This window comes from Scylla paramamosain, chromosome 1, assembly GCF_035594125.1.
Source record: "Scylla paramamosain isolate STU-SP2022 chromosome 1, ASM3559412v1, whole genome shotgun sequence".
Lineage (NCBI taxonomy): Eukaryota > Metazoa > Arthropoda > Malacostraca > Decapoda > Portunidae > Scylla > Scylla paramamosain.
The window spans coordinates 29,641,021-29,659,260 of NC_087151.1; the positions used below are offsets into that span (position 1 = coordinate 29,641,021).

Consider the following 18,240-nt stretch of genomic DNA (forward strand, 5'->3'; position numbering starts at 1 on the left):
ATAGCTTCGTTCCCTTTTTTAAATCATTCAGAAAAGAAACCGCAAAAAATATACATATATATATGAAATTATACATCACTTGAGAGTCGCAATTTGGAGCGCTGCAAGAAGCCATCAAAAAGATGCAGTTTCGTTTCTGCTTGAACGTAGTGAGCCCCACCGTTGAGAGCTGGGGGAGGCGGAGGGGAAAGAGAGTGGTGAGGCCTGGGGATGGGGAGGGAAGAGGATGGAGAGGGTGGGGGAAGAGGTGACGGAGGGAGGAAGGGAAGGGAGTTACGGATGGAGAGGATGGGGAGGGGGTGACGGAGGGGAAAGTGGAAGGGTTGACGAGGAGGTAGTAGTAGTAGTAGTAGTAGTAGGAGGAAGCTTATATATTTATTCATGTTTAGTTATTTATCTCTTCGTCTTTTCGTGAAAAGAGTTATAATTAAGTTCCTAGGAAAAAAAAACTGCGCAATCCCGCTAATTTTCTCCCTAGAGATTATAGGAATCATATCAAAGCAGTCTAATACGCATTCTCAAGCGTTTCATCGTCTTATCTCGAATATTTTTAACAGTATTTACTTTAGTGGAAGTAATTGGAAATGTCTAAGATTTTTTTTTTTTTCGTAATTGTAGTGATAGATTAACAAAGATTCTACACCATCAATGGGGAAAACATTGTAGAGGATCTGACTAATGGGCTTTGTGGGCTTTGGGCTTTGAAAATAGTTCGAATAAGAGACCAAAGCTTTTAAAAACAGCAACAACAACAACAACAACAATAATAATGATGGCAGCCAGATATTTGGAGCAACCATAGAGGGAGCAGAGAAACTGTGCCCACCTCACCATCTTTCTCTCTCACCTCGCCTCTCTTTCCACCTCCCCTCCGCCGCCTCCGTCACAAGTGTTCTAATCCTCTCTGCTCCCTCCTTAATGCCACCTCAGTGCGATCTGACGGCGTGAGGGTCAGCCAGCCAGGAATCCAGTCAAGCAGTTAGTTCAGAGTGTGTGTGATTGGTATTGGCAGCACGGGGGAAAGAGAAGTCATGGAAAGCAAGACCACAAAATACAAATAGAATACTGTAATGTGTAAAAAGCAAACAATTCACACACACACACACACACACACACACACACACACACACACACACACACACACACACACACACACACACACACACACACACACACACACACACACACACACACACACACACACACACACACTCAAGGGAAAAAAAAGAGTAAAAAAATTGAAGGAGGATTACAAAAGGATTAAAAACAATCACTCAGTTTTATATCCTTGTTATGGTGTTTTATTTTATTTTATTTTACCCACGGACAACTATTGTAGCATTAGAAAAGAGAAATTAGTACTGCAGAAGACTCCTCCCCACACATCTATCCATTGTTCAAGCTGGAGAAAGGAGTAATACCGTGTAATATTGAAAATAATAAATAAATAATAACATACACATAAAGCTGAGAAGTAAGGAGTAATTTATGACTATATTTTATCTCATTATCAACCCTTATCATCATTCATCATTACCACCTATAAATCCACTGCAGACAAATGCCTCTCCCAATCTTCAATCTTCTCCACTCATCTTCACTGGCTAGCTATGTATACCATGCTACCCTAGCCAAACATCTTGAAACATATTTATAAATATTTTGGCGCCTTATCGCTCGCGACTGCTTTCTAACAGGCTGCAGTGGAGAGTACTGGTGTTTTCAAGAGTGCTTTTTGTTATGATTCTAGTGGTGATTTAAAGATCATATATATGTTTGTATTGAAAACCAGAATAATCTTAGTGGCCTGATGAGAGAGTAAAGCGTTTTTAAGAATACGAGACTTCACCTCTTCCTCCCATCCGGTTCTGACTGCCCTGCCTTTCTTTACCATGCGTAGGATATCATTCTGTTACGCACTGGTATATTTTTCTTTGTGTACTTAGCGTGCGATGAATGTCTAAACGAAATGTAGCAATAGGAATGTTGGTAAATGGATGCTGTCTAAGTATTCTTCTTACAGCTCGGTTACTTTTATTGTTTCATTATTTGCATGGTGTATGTGTTATATCACCTCTACATTCTTCCCTTTCCTTAGTGATGTGACAAAAATACCACCACCACAAGTCTTCATTATCATCACCATCACCACCTTTACCGCCGCAGTCACCACCACCACCTGCTAAGGAGCAAAACATACCTAAATCACGGTCTTTTCATTTCAGGTGCGTTGAACGAGAAAGAGAGAGGGAGAGGGAGAGGGAGCGTTGACCCCCAGTACATTAACACCTTGTAAAAAAACACGGCGAGCTAAGTGGCAAGTGTGTGTGTGTGTGTGTGTGTGTGTGTGTGTGTGTGTGTGTGTGTGTGTGTAGAAAGAAGTGACACTATTGCAAATTATTTTCTTTCTTCTTCGTCTTCTATGTAAAAATGAATTGTCTTGTCATCTTCTTTTCTTTTCGTTCTAGGATTTTCTCAACACCTCAGATTTCCGATTCGTATGTCACTATAAGGCAAATGCGATTGTAACTCCTTTATTATGGTGACAGAAGGTAGGTTACTTTTCACAACACTGCTTTCATTATCGTAAGTTCTTTAGTCAGTTGTCTTTTATTGTCTTTTCAACGGTGTGGATTGACAATTTCCTGCCCATAGTAAATATTCGTGGGCTCTTTCAATATTTTCATCCTCCACTTCAGTCTCGTTATCTAATTTGTTACGTAACTGTAATTGTTTCTTTATTCCATCGCGTTATTTTTTATTAATCAAACTTGTGTCAGCTTAGTTATATATTTCATCATTCAAAACATTCACGTTGGAATCTTCGTCTTGATCACCAGCTACTATAATACAGTTTCCTATATTCTTCCTCCGCTACTTTAATCATCTACGTAATCCCTCTTATTTATAGTTCTATCCTCCTCACCTTTCAAGACTTACAAATGTTACATAAATTTGCCAATTGATGCCTTTGTTATCTTCTTGTTGTTATTCTTGTTTATAGATCCTCTTCTTTTCTTTACATCTCGGACGTCATAAGTTTTTTTCTCTCTCTTATTTATAGTTTCATCCTCTTCTCCTTTCAAGACTTACAGATGTTGTGTAAGAATGCCAACTGATGCCTTTGTTATCTTCTTCCCGGTAGCCTCGTTTATAGATTCTTTAATCTTTTTTTTTCTATTTTTGGGACGTCATTAGTTTCTCCCTCGTCTGTTTTCCTGCAGGATAGTATTTTTCATTTTCGTCTATTTTCTTTTTTTTTATCGTCAGTCTCTTACGTTGTTTCCTCGGTCACAGGACAGCAACCTTCCTTTTTCTCTTTTCTATTGTCATTCTCTTACGTTGTTTCCTCGGTTACCTTCTGAAGTATTACAAAAATCACATCAAAGCTTCAGTTTCGTTGGCCTGCGTGACGGTGTAGAGGCTTTCTTGCAGGTTCACGTAGAGATCGTGACCCAAGTGTGCTTTTAATGACTTTTTTTACGTGAGAATAAGACTCAATCAAGGGCACCAGATATTAACAATAAAAAAAAAGACTATATTGCCGCTCAGAAAGAAAGAGATAAGCTGCCATTCATAAAAGAAGTAAAACAAGAGAAAGATAGCTAAAACGGAGGCCAATATATCTCTTTGAGAGCCCTCTCCTGAAACTCCATGTCACAGGAAGGTGGAAAAGCACAAACAGGGAAAGAGTTCTAGAGTTTACCAGTGAAAGAGACGAAAGAGTGAAGGTAATACTGGTTAACTTGCATGTAGTTTCTGGTAGATTAAAACCGTCCTGTATTAAACTTGCATCCTGACAACAGATTTCTTCCTCTGTTTGCTGGTAGAATTTGCTGTCAATTCCCGTGTCTGTTGTGGAATTCGGCAAACAAAACTGACTTAATAAATCCTTTCACTACGATATGCAACACTTCATAGCACTGAAAGCAACCTCTGGAACTTTTACAAACACCTAGAAGAAAGAAAGGCGTGAAAAGAAACAGATTTTACCGATTTCTAGCCGGTATAATGTTTGAATGTGGCTGAAAAACGCGAAGAAATGCCCCAGAATAGTTAAGCGATAAGGAACAAATGCACCAAATAGCAGTGAATGGATTATCAGTTTATTTGGGGACTGGTGTTTGAAGTGAATGTAAGTTGCTTTGATGTTAACGAGTCAATGTTTGTGCATCATGTGTGGGTGAAGGTTGAGTTTTACGTGCAACACTGCCGTAACTTCTCCTCTTTGACGTCTTTCGCTGCCACACAAGTTAAAGCCCTGTATTCCAAAGTTAACAAAAAGACATATTATTTATTATATTAGTCCATCATTCTGCAACCTACCCGATGGAGAGGAGGAGGAGGAGTAGGAGGAGGGGAAGGAAATTAGAGAAGAGGAGGAGGAGGAGGAGGAGGAATAATACAATTCAAAGGAAATCCAAACAGCGACAGATCCTAAAGTCCTTACTAGGTTTTTTGGGTAGGAAAGAAGAGGAGTAGAAGATATAAAAGGAGGAGAGGAAGAGAAGAAGAAGAAAAAAAAACTGAAGAGTATGAAGAGGAAGATAAAAAGACGCAACAGATAGCAAATCATTCTTGACTGATTGAGTGAGTGAGTGAGCGAGTGAGTGAGTGAGTGGAGAGCTAGTTTTTTTCCCTAATGAGCTCTTGAGTATCTTGAGTATCTGACAAGTGAGTGGAGTGGAGTGGAGTGGAGTGGAGAGGAGTTTTGAATATAGCATGTGCTTGGTTGGCGGTGCTCTTGCAAGTGGGAGTGACAGGATAGGAGTATGACGCGAGAACGAAAGTGTGTGTGTGTGTGTGTGTGTGTGTGTGTGTGTGTGTGTGTGTGTGAGCAAAAGAGTGCAAGTTTGCGTGGCGTTACTCTGTTCAGGCTTTGGGTGTGTGAGGGGCACAAGGAGAGGACATGGGAGGCAGGAATGGAAGAAAACGGAGAATTTCTTAAGGGGGTATAGGACCAAAGAAGAAAGAAGAGGGGAAGAGTCTCTCAAGATGAATGGGGAGGAGATGAGGAAAGAAGGGAAACGTGAGGGAGATGAATGGAGGAGACTAAGTAGAACCGAAGGGTGAAATAAAAGTTTACGTGGAGGTAACTTACGAGGGGCTAAATGAAATGGGTAATGAGTTCCACTGAGTGACATGAGTGAGGTGAAGAGGAAGGAAGAGAGTGAAGTGGAGAAGGAGCTCTTGAGTGGAATGAAGGAGAGATAGAATGGAGAGGAAAAGGAAGGCTTTGTAGGGAGAGAAAGGAAGTGAGTCGGGTGGAGAGGGAAGGCTTGAAAAGGGATAAACGAGAGATAAACAGTGGGAAGAGAGAGGAACGTACTGAGTGGGATAGGGGATGGGGTATTGAGTGGGACGTATTAGGATGTACAGAATTGAGGAGAGGGAGGTTTTGAGAGGGAAGGGAGGGTACTGAGTGGGACGAGAGGGAGCAAAGAGGTGCATCTTATGTATACCCAGTGAGGCGGAGCTACTGTGGTCCCCAAGGGTGAAGTTAATTACAGAGCAGAGAGAGAGAGAGAGAGAGAGAGAGAGAGAGAGAGAGAGAGAGAGAGAGAGAGAGAGAGAGAGAGAGAGAGAGAGACTCGCCCTTCCCTTTGATCTTTCTCGTGATGTGGCATAACGCAAGAGCGACTGGAAGAGGAGGGGCAGGAGGAGGAGAGGAGGAATTGGAGGAAGAGGACGATGACGAAGCGGAGGAGGGGGAGGAGGAGGATGGCGAGGAGACGAAGAAGCAGGTGTGAGAGTCTGAGAGAGAGTGAAAGTTGACCTCTCTCACTCCCTCTCGCTTCCTGTCACTTCCTCTCACTCTCTCCATAACTACCATTGCGTCCGTCACCATCGTTACCGCTAATTCTGTCACCACCACCACCACCACCACCACCACCACCACGCGTTCCCAAAACTTCTACATATTCTCTCTCTCTCTCTCTCTCTCTCTCTCTCTCTCTCTCTCTCTCTCTCTCTCTCTCTCTCTCTCTCTCTCTCTCTCTAACCAAGGTCTTAAGAAAACACTAACAAACTTACGGTGAAAGTCATGAAAACCGCACTTAAGACGCGGAAATTAACAAACATAGAGAGAGAGAGAGAGAGAGAGAGAGAGAGAGAGAGAGAGAGAGAGAGAGAGAGAGAGAGAGAGAGAGAGAGAGTTAAATTATTGTCAAACTCTGTGAGGCGTCTGAGCGAGGCACTGTACTCCAAGCCCCCACTGAAGGCTATGAATCACCAAGAGAGAGAGAGAGAGAGAGAGAGAGAGAGAGAGAGAGAGAGAGAGAGAGAGAGAGAGAGAGAGAGAGAGATTGCTTGTGGTGGTGGTGGTGGTGGTAGAGCTAGAGAAGATATAATACATTTCGACAGCATCTCCTCGTCCCCTCGTTAGGATCGACGGAGCTTAGCTGAGGACGAGAGGAGAGGAGAACGAGGAGGAGGAGGAGGAAGGGAAAGAAGGAATACAGAAGGAACGAGGAAGGAGACACTGACGAAGGAAAAAAATGAAAACAAAAGGAGACAGGAAGGAAAGAGGGAGAAGAGAGGATAACGAGGAGGAGGAGGAAGAGGAAGAGGAAGGCGAAGGGAAAGAAGGAATACAAAAAGTAAAGAAGAAAACACTAGCGAAAGGAAAGAAGGGAGACAGAAGGAGACAGGAAGAAAACTTAAGGGAAGAGGAAGAAGAAACGAGGAAGAGCAGGAGGAGGAAGGCGAAGGGAAAGAAGGAATACAGAAGGAAAGGGGAAGAAAACACTAGCGAAAGGAAAGAAGGAAGAAAACAAAGAACGAGAAAGAAGACACTGACGGAGAAAAAAAGGAAAACAAAAGGAGAGAGAAAGAAAACAGAAGAAAAGAGGAGGAAGACACTGACGAAAGAAAAGGAAAACAAAGAAAAGGAAAGCAAACAGTAAGAAAACTAAAATAATAAGAAAAATAAAATTAATTCAAATGCATAACCTTATTTTATCTATTTATTTATTTTTTGTATACACACACGTGTAGACATTCTAATTTACGTACATAGGTGCACAAGAGGAAAGTTGGAGAAGGAAGAGGAAGAAGGAGGACGAAGAGGAGAAGGAACAGATAAGGAAAGTTGAAGGAAGACGAGGAAGAGGAAGAGGAAACAAAAGAAGAACAAGCATGCGCATTAGAAAACTTGAGAAGAGGAGGAATAGGAAGAGGAAAAAGGGAAAAATTTAAGCCCAAAAAGCAACATATTTTTTACCCATTTCAAGCCTCTCCTACAAGCTACACTGTATAATCTAAAGAAGGAAGAGAAGAGAAGAGAAGAAAAAGGAGGAGGAGGAGGAGGAGGAAAAAGGAAAAACGGACAAAAAAGTAAGTGTTGTAAAGTAGAGGGCGGAAGAGGCGGCAGGAGAGGACATTTAGGAGTGAAGAGAAGGCGTGTTTTGAAGAGAGGGTGAAGAGTGAGAGGAAAACAACGAGATAAAGAGCGAGACGACGAGGACGAGGACGAGGTGAATGAAGGGACGTGAGAGGGTGGCAGACGAGACTTTGGAGGTAATTGTATGGAGAGAGAGAGAGAGAGAGAGAGAGAGAGAGAGAGAGAGAGAGAGAGAGAGAGAGAGAGAGAGAGAGAGAGAGAGAGTGTCGTTCGTTTTTACCTTGTTTCATTTATTTATTTATTTTCTTTCTTTATTTATTTTTTTCATACATTAAAGTTACACATTTTATTGACTCATCTATTTCTGCCTCTCCTGTTACGTCAATATGTTAATTTCCTTATTTCTTTCAGTGTATATATTCATTTTTTGTTTCGTTTAATTTACTTTTTTTTCCCCCGCTTGTCTCATTACCGCTAATTATGTTGGTCACTCACTGACTCACTCTTCCCGCTCCTCATTTTCATAGTGTTACATCAGAGTATTCATTTTTTTTATATTTTTCAGCATCTTTATTCATTTTCCTTTTTGTTTAATTCACTTTTTTTCCCCTTGTCTCATTATCATTTATTATGTTGCAGGTATCTAGTCAGTCAGTCAGTCAGCCAGTCTTCCCGCTCCTCATTTTCATTAAGTGTCCCTCATATTCACCACTTCCCACCTGTACATTATATAATTTCCATAAAACATTATTTCTCTTACCTTTTCACATTCCTCGTGTTCCCCTTTGACTTCCCCTCTTCCTCCTGCTTCTCTCTGACATACCACTAATCTTCCGTGTGTCCCCTCACCCTCTCTGACCCTCACTCTCTCTCTCTCTCTCTCACTCTCTCTCCTTCCCTCCTTGCTTCATTTTCATCCTGTTTGCTGCTCCGTCCCTAGCCTCTCTCCTTGTCTATCTCCCTTCACCCTCACCCTTGTCTTTCAGTCGGCCTCTTGCTGCTCCTCCCTCTCTGTGTCTCTGTCTCTCTCTGTCTGTCTTCCTTCCTTCCTTATCTCGCTCTCACGTCGCTATTCCTGTCCCTGGCCTCTCGTCTTATATGTCTTACTTCACCCTCGCCCAGGTATTTCACTCCTTGTCCTCCTCTTCCTCTCTGTCTCTTCCTGTCTCGTCTCCTTTCCTTCCTCCTTCACTCTCATCCTGTTTCCCACTCCTATCCCTTGCCTCTCTTTTTTATCTATCTTACTTCACCCTCATCCATGTCTTTCACTCCTCCTCCTCCTCCTCTTCCTCCTCCTCCTCCTCCTACTCCTCCTCCTCCTGCGTCGCCGCCAGCCAAGCAGATGCCTTCTCGCTTCCATGCCTCCCTCACGACCTACTAACGGCCCATCATGACTTGCCTCACCTGACGACGACGCAGCAGCAGCCACAAGTCTCGCGAGGTTTCGTGTCGCCTCGCCTTACGTGGGAGCACCTTCACTCTCTGCCACACCCTCGTTCACCCTCCGCCCTGAGGCATATGATGGGGTTTGGAGAGGAGAATATGACAGAAGTGTTGAGACGTTCCATAACCTCCCAAAGCCTGTGTGTGTGTGTGTGTGTGTGTGTGTGTGTGTGTGTGTGTGTGTGTGTGTGTGTGTGTGTGTGTGTGTGTGTGTGTGTGTGTGTGTGTGTGTGTGTGTGTGTGTGTGTGTGTGTATGTGATGGTTAGTTTTTGCCTGTAAGATTAAGGGAGAATGTATGGTGATGTTATACCTTATTTACTGACTCGTGTATCTGTCAAATGAAGAGGTTTTTAGGTGAGTTTTAAAAAAGGGGATATGTCAGAAGTGTTGAGTTAACATAACCCACGAAAGCCTGTGTGTGTTGTTGGTTAGTTCTTGCCTGTAAAATGAAGTGGGGAATCTATGACCATGTTATACTTTATTTACTGACTCGCGTATCTGCCAAGTGACGGTTTTCAAGGAAGGGAATATGATGTAAAGGAAAGATTAAGAATGCCAAGATATTTCGTAACCTATGAAGTCTCTAACATTATTTTTTTTTTCATTATCAATCCTTTCACTGCTATTGAGTACATATTTCCTTAATCACAAATCAAATCAGAGACATTCTTATTCTAGAGTAACACCAAACATTCATTACACTGGTTAGAAATAGAAAAAAACATCTATTCATTCAATATTTTTCTGTCTTGTATATATTGATTCTGTTGTTAGTGTTGTTAACGGTTCCATATCACAGTGAAATGTATAAGAACCACTACAGTTAGGACCATTCTATACCTATTAGCCAACTTCCCTACTCATTCTTTCACGTTCGCATTGTAAAGTATTTCCGCAATAGATCTTTTTTCATTCGGATGTTTGCAGTAAATCTGGCTGGTGGCGCTGCAGAGTGGAGGGTTTGTTTCCATACAGCAGATGTGTCCTTGTTTACGTGCCATTGGCGGTGTTGTTGTTTTGTCAGTGACGCGTCTCGCTGATATCCAGGCCACGCAGCGAAGGGCTCGACCTCTTTAGGATGGTTAGTGTTTTGAGCTGATGAGGAAAATGAGAGGCTGCCGTGGAGAGAGAGAGAGAGAGAGTAACCTAATTATTCTTTTTTTAGCATCCTCATCCTTATTAATTCAATCATCAATTTCTTGGATAAGTCGCCCGTACTTGTATTTCTTGGGCTAAGGAGCACTGGGAGGAGAGCAGCTCGCGTGATGGAGTTTATACACCAGAGTTACGCCTAAATAAACGCGTGAGTGCCTCTCAAGATTATCATGATACGGAGGAGCTACAAGGACACCACTAAGTCTTGTGCTCCCAAAGCGGCCGTGGCGAAGCAGCTTGTCTCTTATTTCTTGGGAGGAGGAGGGAGGAGGAGGAGTAAGAGGATGACGAGAAGGAAGAGGAATGGAGGCTGATAATGAGTGCAGACAGGATGTAAGTAAAGGAACACAGACAGAGTGGCTGACTGTTACTGATCAGCTGTCAATGGCTGAAAGATTAACAAACGGAATGGAATGACTGACAGACTGGCTGTATGAATAACTGTTTCTGATCAGATGACAGAATAACTGACTGTATCTTGCCAAATGACTGAATAACTGACTGTATCTTACCAAATGACTGAATAACTAACTGTATCTTACCAAATGACTCAATAACTGACTATCTTAACAAATGATTGAATAACTGACTATCTTACCAAATGATTGAATAACTGTATGATTGACTGACTAGAATCCTGACTAAATGAGTGATTAACTCTATGATTGGCTGATGAACTAAGTAACCGAATGTATGAATGAAAGAACAAATTCCCTTAATATTTAACCGAATAGTTATCAAACTGATAATTCTTGGACTACTACTTTCAATATTAGTTCACTATAAAGGACTACCCTCCAGTACCTTTCAAGTCACGATGCATCAGAGCGAGCGAACGAGCGAGCCAGTAACACATTCACGCTAACGTTTCGAAGCTCCATCTCGAGTATTTTGAAATGACTCTTGTGGAAGTGCTTAAGATTCCCAAGGATGTTTTCCTGATATTGGTGATAGTCTAACAAGGATTCTGCATCATCAGTGAGGAAAGACATGAAAAATTGACTAATTACATAATGTGGCTTTTGAAAATATTCCCTCCAAGGTCATCAGAGACAAAAACAAACGTCACCAACAGCAGATGAAATTCAAGCTCATAATTCACGCATTTAAAAGACAGAACATTACGAGTACTACTTCTCCTTGACCGTTTCCCTGGTTACCTAGCGTCAGCAGCTGGCCCCTTGTACAAATCTCTGGTTCTCTCTTTAGCATCTTCTGTTGCTCTCATCCTTAAAAAAAATAAGTAAATAAATAATAAAAAAATAATAATAATAATTTGGCAGACTCTTGGTTCTCTTTCTTTATGGGAGCAGCATAGTAAGTTGTTGTTTTTTTCTTTTTCCTCCTGGCCTGGCTCCCTGACGTGTAAATTAAAAAAGTAAATTAATAAAACTTTCTATAACTCTGCCGCAATACCATCTCTTAATCTCACTCACTTTTCGCCCCTCTCTAGATCATCTCTCCTCAACAAACACTTTTCAGGCACTTCAACTGTTATGCTCGTCTTTTTTTTTTTTTTTTTTTACATTCAGAACACTAAAAAAATCTTTGCATAAACACAAAAAAAGGGGAATATGAAGTTAACCTTGTCTTTTCGAGGCTACAAAATATTTAAGAAACTGTAGTACAAAAATGAGTCTAAAACGTTATAGAATCACGAGAAAACTTGTCTAACATTTAGAGTCACTAAGTTTATCTCTTCTCACCATTTGAAATACAGAGTACGTCGTGTCCAGATCCACCACGTTAAGTTCATACCGGATAAAGCAACGAGTGCCAGCAGGATTACTTACCCTCAGCTGTCCGGTGCCGAATCACACACGCATATCCTACACAACTCTTGCGCGCTGGAGTGGTGGTATAAAATAAAGCCATTCCTAGTGTTGAGCGGAGGCCTGTATCGGATGAAGGAATTGAAAGGCAATTGTAAAATGACTCTCTCCTTGTTACATTCAATCTCTACTACTCAGTGTGCCCCGTACTGTGGGAATTGTGAGGATGAAAAGTTTGTGATGCAGAGAGAGAGAGAGAGAGAGAGAGAGAGAGAGAGAGAGAGAGAGAGAGAGATATTTATGCCTTTCCTGGCTTCACCTCTGTTCCTCGATCGGTATAATATTGTACGTAGAAGAATTACGGTCTTGTAATAACAGTAGCTGTTGTATAAGTAGTAGGAGTAGTAGTAGTAATAGGAGGAGGAGAACAGAAGCGGTAGCAGTAGTAACAGAAATATCAGAAGCAGGCCTGCCATATTACAGTAGCAATAGCAGTAGTTGCAGCATTAAAAGTAGAAGTAGCCGTAGTAGTAATATTAATAGTAGCTCTGTCACTGGTAGAAGTTAAAACAATGAAAACAGTAGTATAAAGAATTCCGTTCCTACCAAGTCAGAATGAAGGGGAAAGAAATAAAATTCCAGCCAATTGTCATACACTGCATATTGTCGTACTCGGCTAATCATCGTACACTGCAGGTACTTGCAATGATTGATAATTAGAACTTAATGAAACGAACTTCTGTTTATTTGCTCCTAAACTTGGTCTTCATTTCATTAGAGAGGACACCGAACTGTCATTAATTACACATTATAAAGTTACGTTAAAATTAATAAAAAAGCAAACCAAGAAACATACCAATACAACTCTTATTTAGCTCGACACTTGAGAAAAGAAAACGGAAACAAAAAAAACGGGAGTCATTGGATGGTAAACTTGAAGAAAATGAGCAGATTTATTGAGGGGTGGTATAATAAGTGCATAGAAGCGTTCATGTGTTAGTAAATGTGAAGGGAATGCGTGGAGGGCGGATGTACGAGTACTGCTAAGTGGAGGGGAGGGAAGGGAGATGTACTTTTATGCTCAATTAAGCCAATGTACTATTTTTTTCTTTCTTTTTTTCCTTTTTTTACTCGTGTTTGCGGAAGTCGTTGTAAACATGTACTTTACGTTTGCGATTTCGAGCGAGGAAGGGACTGAGGGGAGAGAGAGAGAGAGAGAGAGAGAGAGAGAGAGAGAGAGAGAGAGAGAGAGAGACCAAACTCTCTCTCTCTCTCTCTCTCTCTCTCTCTCTCTCTCTCTCTCTCTCTCTCTCTCTCTCTCTCTCTCTCTCTCTCTCTCTCTCTCTCTCTTTACTTCATAAACCATACACACACACACACACACACACACACACACACACACACACACACACACACACACACACACACACACACACACACACACACACACACACACACACACACACACACACACACACACACACACACACACACACACACACATATAAACACTCACCCATCACGTACATAAGTAAACAAAAGCACAGTAAAGTTATACCTTCCTAGATATAATACACGTGTTAAGTAGAAAGAAGGCAGATAATCAGTACACACACACACACACACACACACACACACACGGAGGTAACCACATCTAACCAACCCTTGACCGCTTGTTCCTTGCACACATTAGCACCCCGCCCTCTGCTCCTCGCCTCGCTCAAGTGTTTGGTTTTACAACGCCTGGGATCGCAGTCTCAAACATTTCAGCGTCTTACCTCGGCTGCTTTAACGGGCTTTGGTGGGTGTTATTTGGGTTTTCAAGGGTGTTTTCTTGTTTTTAGTGATATTCTAAGCAAATTCGTCCATTGTCAGTGGAGGGAAAACGTCATGAGAACCCTACGAATCATGCACTGTTTTTTTTTCCTTTTATTATCATTATTATTATATTATTATTATTATTATTATTATTATTATTATTATTATTATTATTATTATTATTATTCATTCAGAGCGTTTCAAAATACGAGACCTGATTTCGTTCCTCTTTTCATCTCTTTCCTCGCAAGAGTGAAATAAACGTGTGTTGTTCTTATTAATGATGAAGATAATTAAACGAAAATAATTAGACATAACTGAATTAAACATGAATTTTCGGTTTTTACGCCAAGGTTCCTCAAACGAATCATGACAAGACTTTAGATTTTGCTTTTAGAAATCGTTACCCCGAATGGACGTCCTTCCGAGCCCCGAGTCACGGTCAGGATTGGAACCCATGCGCCCGAGGACCCATCTAGCCCACATCGCGGTACCACATTGCCACCGGGTATTTGACGTGAATCTTAGGTGCTGGAAGAATGAGATGAATTAGTATTGTGAAGGATTTCGTTAGCTTTAATGATTTACTTTCCTCGTTTAGTACTTGCCAGTTCTCTCTCTCTCTCTCTCTCTCTCTCTCTCTCTCTCTCTCTCTCTCTCTCTCTCTCTCTCTCTCTCTCTCTCTCTCTCTCTCTCTCTCTCTCTCCTTCGATAAGCAAAATTTCATCGTGTTGGGCCTTTTATAGTTAAGTTTTCAAGTTTCTCATACATTTATAAGAACCAGAGAATTATAATTTCTCTCTCTCTCTCTCTCTCTCTCTCTCTCTCTCTCTCTCTCTCTCTCTCTCTCTCTCTCTCTCTCTCTCTCTCTCTCTCTCTCTCTCTCTCTCTCTCTCTCTCTCTCTCTCTCTCTCTCCTTCACACAGCACAGCAGCAACTCTCCGCTAAAATCTTCACCTCCAGAACTAAATCATATCGGCATTCCTCGCCAGACTCCCTCCTTTTTCTTCTCCCCCGAATTTTTGAATCGGCCAATGCCTGCGTCTGGAGATTTTGTGGGCGAGGCTGAGGGAGGCACACAGTTCGTTACCTGGAGCCACTCACCTGTGCGTCGGCCCACACGAGGGGAGCGAGAGAGAGAGAGAGAGAGAGAGAGAGAGAGAGAGAGAGAGAGAGAGAGAGAGAGAGAGAGAGAATAATAATTTATTAGAAAGAATGTCTAACAGTTGTCAATATTGGAAAGAACCGAAAATAGAATCCAGTAAAGGTCTTGAAATAATAGTAACAGTAAGAATAATAATAATAATAATAATAATAATAATAATAATAATAATAATTCATCATCATTATCATCATCAACAACAACAACAACAACAACAACAACAACAACAACAACAACAATCACACCAATGAACACATCGCACGTACACAGTCCGATCACAGATGTACATAGTTAAAAAAGGACAGAGAGAGAGAGAGAGAGAGAGAGAGAGAGAGAGAGAGAGAGAGAGAGAGAGAGAGAGAGAGAGAGAGAGGATGAAGGGAGGGAGAGAAGAGGGGAATGTTTTGTAAGAGCGGTGTAGCAGAGACAGTCATTATCTGGCCTGCGTCTGCGTTCCTCGTGTTTAACATTCTTCGGATTTATGTTTGGCGAGCGGCGAGCCGTTGTGTTTGTTGGAGCTGTCGAGTCCGGACCAGCGAGCACCCTCTCTCTCTCTCTCTCTCTCTCTCTCTCTCTCTCTCTCTCTCTCTCTCTCTCTCTCTCTCTCTCTCTCTCTCTCTCTCTCTCTCTCTAACTCAGAAGCGAGGTACAAAGGCCCAGGCTGACTCTTTAAAGCGACGAATTACGTATATGTCAGTGTTCAGTGTTGTGATTTGTTGTGTGACGCTCAGGTGCACACAGGTGGCGGGTAATGAGCAGTGGTGGTGGTGGTGGAGGTATTAATGGTGAGAGTAACAATGGTTGTAGCTATAGTTTATATTGCCGTTGTAGTAGTAGTAGTAGCAGCAGCAGTAATAGTAGTAGTAGCAGTAGTAGTAGTAGTAGTAGTAGTAGTAGTAGTAGTAGTAGTAGTTTTAACGACAGTAGTTAATGTAAGAGTTATCCAGTATTCCCAGACTTTCATTTCTACTGGTAAACTGTGGAAGTCTCTGCCTGATTCAGTATTTCCTCCTGTCCATTTGTGGCTTTCTTTCAACAGGAAGGCCTCAAGACACTTATCGTACTTCTAGCACTTCTAGTTGTTCTTGTTGACAATTCTCTTTTGAGACTGGCATATTCTGTGGGTCTTCTTCTTCCACTGTCTTTTTGTTGCCCTTGGCCAGAACCCTTCTTACATAATTATAGTAGTAGTACTAGTAGTAGTAGTAGTAACAGCAACAACAGAAATAGTAGTACAGCAATAGTAATAATAATAACAGTAGTAATAGTAATAATAATAATAATAATAATAATAATAATAATAATAATAATAATAATAATAGTAGTAGTAGTAGTAGTAGTAGTAGTAGTAGTAGTAGTAGTAGTAGTAGTAGCAGTAGTAGTAATAGGAGTAGTAGTAGTAGTAGTAGTAGTAATAGTAATATATACAAGTGAGAGCGCCATGTCTTTCTGCCTCTCCGTCTGCCTCTCCGTCTGCCTCTCTGTCGGCCTGTCAAACTATTCAGAGCGGAGGGACTCAGTTAATTAATTAAACCACCACCACCACCACCACTCTACACAGAATCATCGATAAGCTCCTCGAAAATTAAAGGAATTCTTAAACTTCCCGCTGTATGTTTGAAGAGGCCGAGGTGTGTGTTGGGGCTGCCTGTGTCTGTGTCTCCCTGGATACTGATGGTTCCTGTGGCCTGTGCTGTAACTGTTATTGCGCTGCTACTCACTTCAATGTGTTTGGTGGTGGTGGTGGTGGTGATAGTAGTAGTAGTAGTAGTAGTAGTAGTGGTAGTGGTGGTAGTAATAATAATAGTAGTAGTAGTAGTAATAGTAGTAGTAGTAGTAGTAGTAGTAGTAATACAACGAAAACAACAACAACAGCACAGCACAACAACAACAACAACAACAACAACAAAAACAGCAACAACATGAAAAAAAAACGAGAAATAAAAAAAAGTTTAAGAATAATATGAGACTGGCAAGAAAATGTTAAGTTACGAGTTGTGTGAGAATCCTGAAGTGCTAATTTGATGGTTCTTCTTATTTTTTTATTATTTTTTTTTATTTTCTTCTCTTTCTTCTTCTTCTTCTTCTTCTTCTTCGTCTTCGTCTTCTTCGTCTTCGTCTCCGTCTTCTTCTTCGTCTTCATCTTCGTCTTCTTTTTCTTCTTATTCTTCTTATTCTTATTCTTATTCTTATTCTTCTTTGGTGTGTAAGGATAGACAATTATTTTAATTATTCATTATTTATATATTTATTTTATTTACATTTTTTTTTTGCAGATTAGAATTCAACCTTCATGTATTCCATTTTATTAATACTGATAACAGTGATAATGAGAGAGAGAGAGAGAGAGAGAGAGAGAGAGAGAGAGAGAGAGAGAGAGAGAGAGAGAGAGAGAGAGAGAGAGAGAGAGAGAGAGACCCGCATCAATGGGTGACTTCGATGTTCATTTTTTCCTTCCTCTGTCGTTCCATTGCCCTTGACACTTTCTCTCTCTCTCTCTCTCTCTCTCTCTCTCTCTCTCTCTCTCTCTCTCTCTCTCTCTCTCTCTCTCTCTCTCTCTCTCTCTCTCTCAATGATTGTGAAAATAAGAAACTAAGTGCCTCGTCAGCTCCTCCTCCTCCTCCTCCTCCTCCTCCTCCTCCTCCTCCTCCTCCTCCTCCTCCTCCTCCTCCTCCCATCATTTTCCAAGTGGACGAGTCATGCGGGTCTTCTCTACCATGACGAACTCTGAAGATGAGGCCACTTGACTCTCTCTCTCTCTCTCTCTCTCTCTCTCTCTCTCTCTCTCTCTCTCTCTCTCTCTCTCTCTCTCTCTCTCTCTCTCTCTCTCTCTCTCTCTCTCTCTCTCTCTCTCTCTCTCTCTCTCTCTCTCTCAGTAGGCGGTAAATTATCATGCAAATTGGTGCTTATTGTTTTATCCACGAGAGAGAGAGAGAGAGAGAGAGAGAGAGAGAGAGAGAGAGAGAGAGAGATGTATATATATAAACAAACACACAGACAGACAGAAAAGCAAGAGATTCGTGGGCAGAGGAGGAGAGGAAAAGGAGCAAAGAGAGGGAAGGAAAGGAATCCCACACATAAATTAAGTCAATTCAAAACCTCTCCTTTGCCAAGACTTTGATCTGAAAGGCGAGGACGAGAGGACACTTGAGAGCCGAGGTGAAGGTATGTACCAGTCCTTGGCCTCCTTCTCTTCCTCCTCCTCCTCCTCCTCCTCCTCCTCCTCCTCCTCCTCCTCCTCCTCCTCCTCCTCCTCCTCCTCCTCCTCCTCTCCTCTTCCTCCTCCTCCTCATCCTCATTTTCATCCTCCTCATCTTCATCCTTCTCGTTTTCTTCGGATGGCTGAAAAATAATAATAACTACGTGTGTGTGTGTGTGTGTGTGTGTGTGTGTGTGTGTGTGTGTGTGTGTGTAGTGATCGAAAGGAGTTTCTTGGAATGCTGATGTTTTTTTTGTTTCTCTCTCTCTCTCTCTCTCTCTCTCTCTCTCTCTCTCTCTCTCTCTCTCTCTCTCTCTCTCTCTCTCTCTCTCTCTCTCTCTCTCTCTC

General features: G+C 41.6%; 1 long non-coding RNA gene across 2 annotated transcripts in view; it reads left to right on the forward strand.

The window, feature by feature from the left end:
* Positions 1–11,719, forward strand: part of LOC135103052 (uncharacterized) — a 134,359-nt gene extending 122,640 nt beyond the window's left edge. The window contains exons 3-4 of one of the 2 annotated variants that reach the window (XR_010269896.1): positions 6,386–7,518; positions 7,982–11,719. This is a non-coding gene — a long non-coding RNA (uncharacterized LOC135103052). Of the gene's footprint in view, positions 1–2,225; positions 4,257–6,385; positions 7,519–7,981 lie in introns of those variants that run through there. The other variant, XR_010269898.1, reaches the window with a different exon arrangement.
* Positions 11,720–18,240: the final 6,521 nt, after the last annotated feature.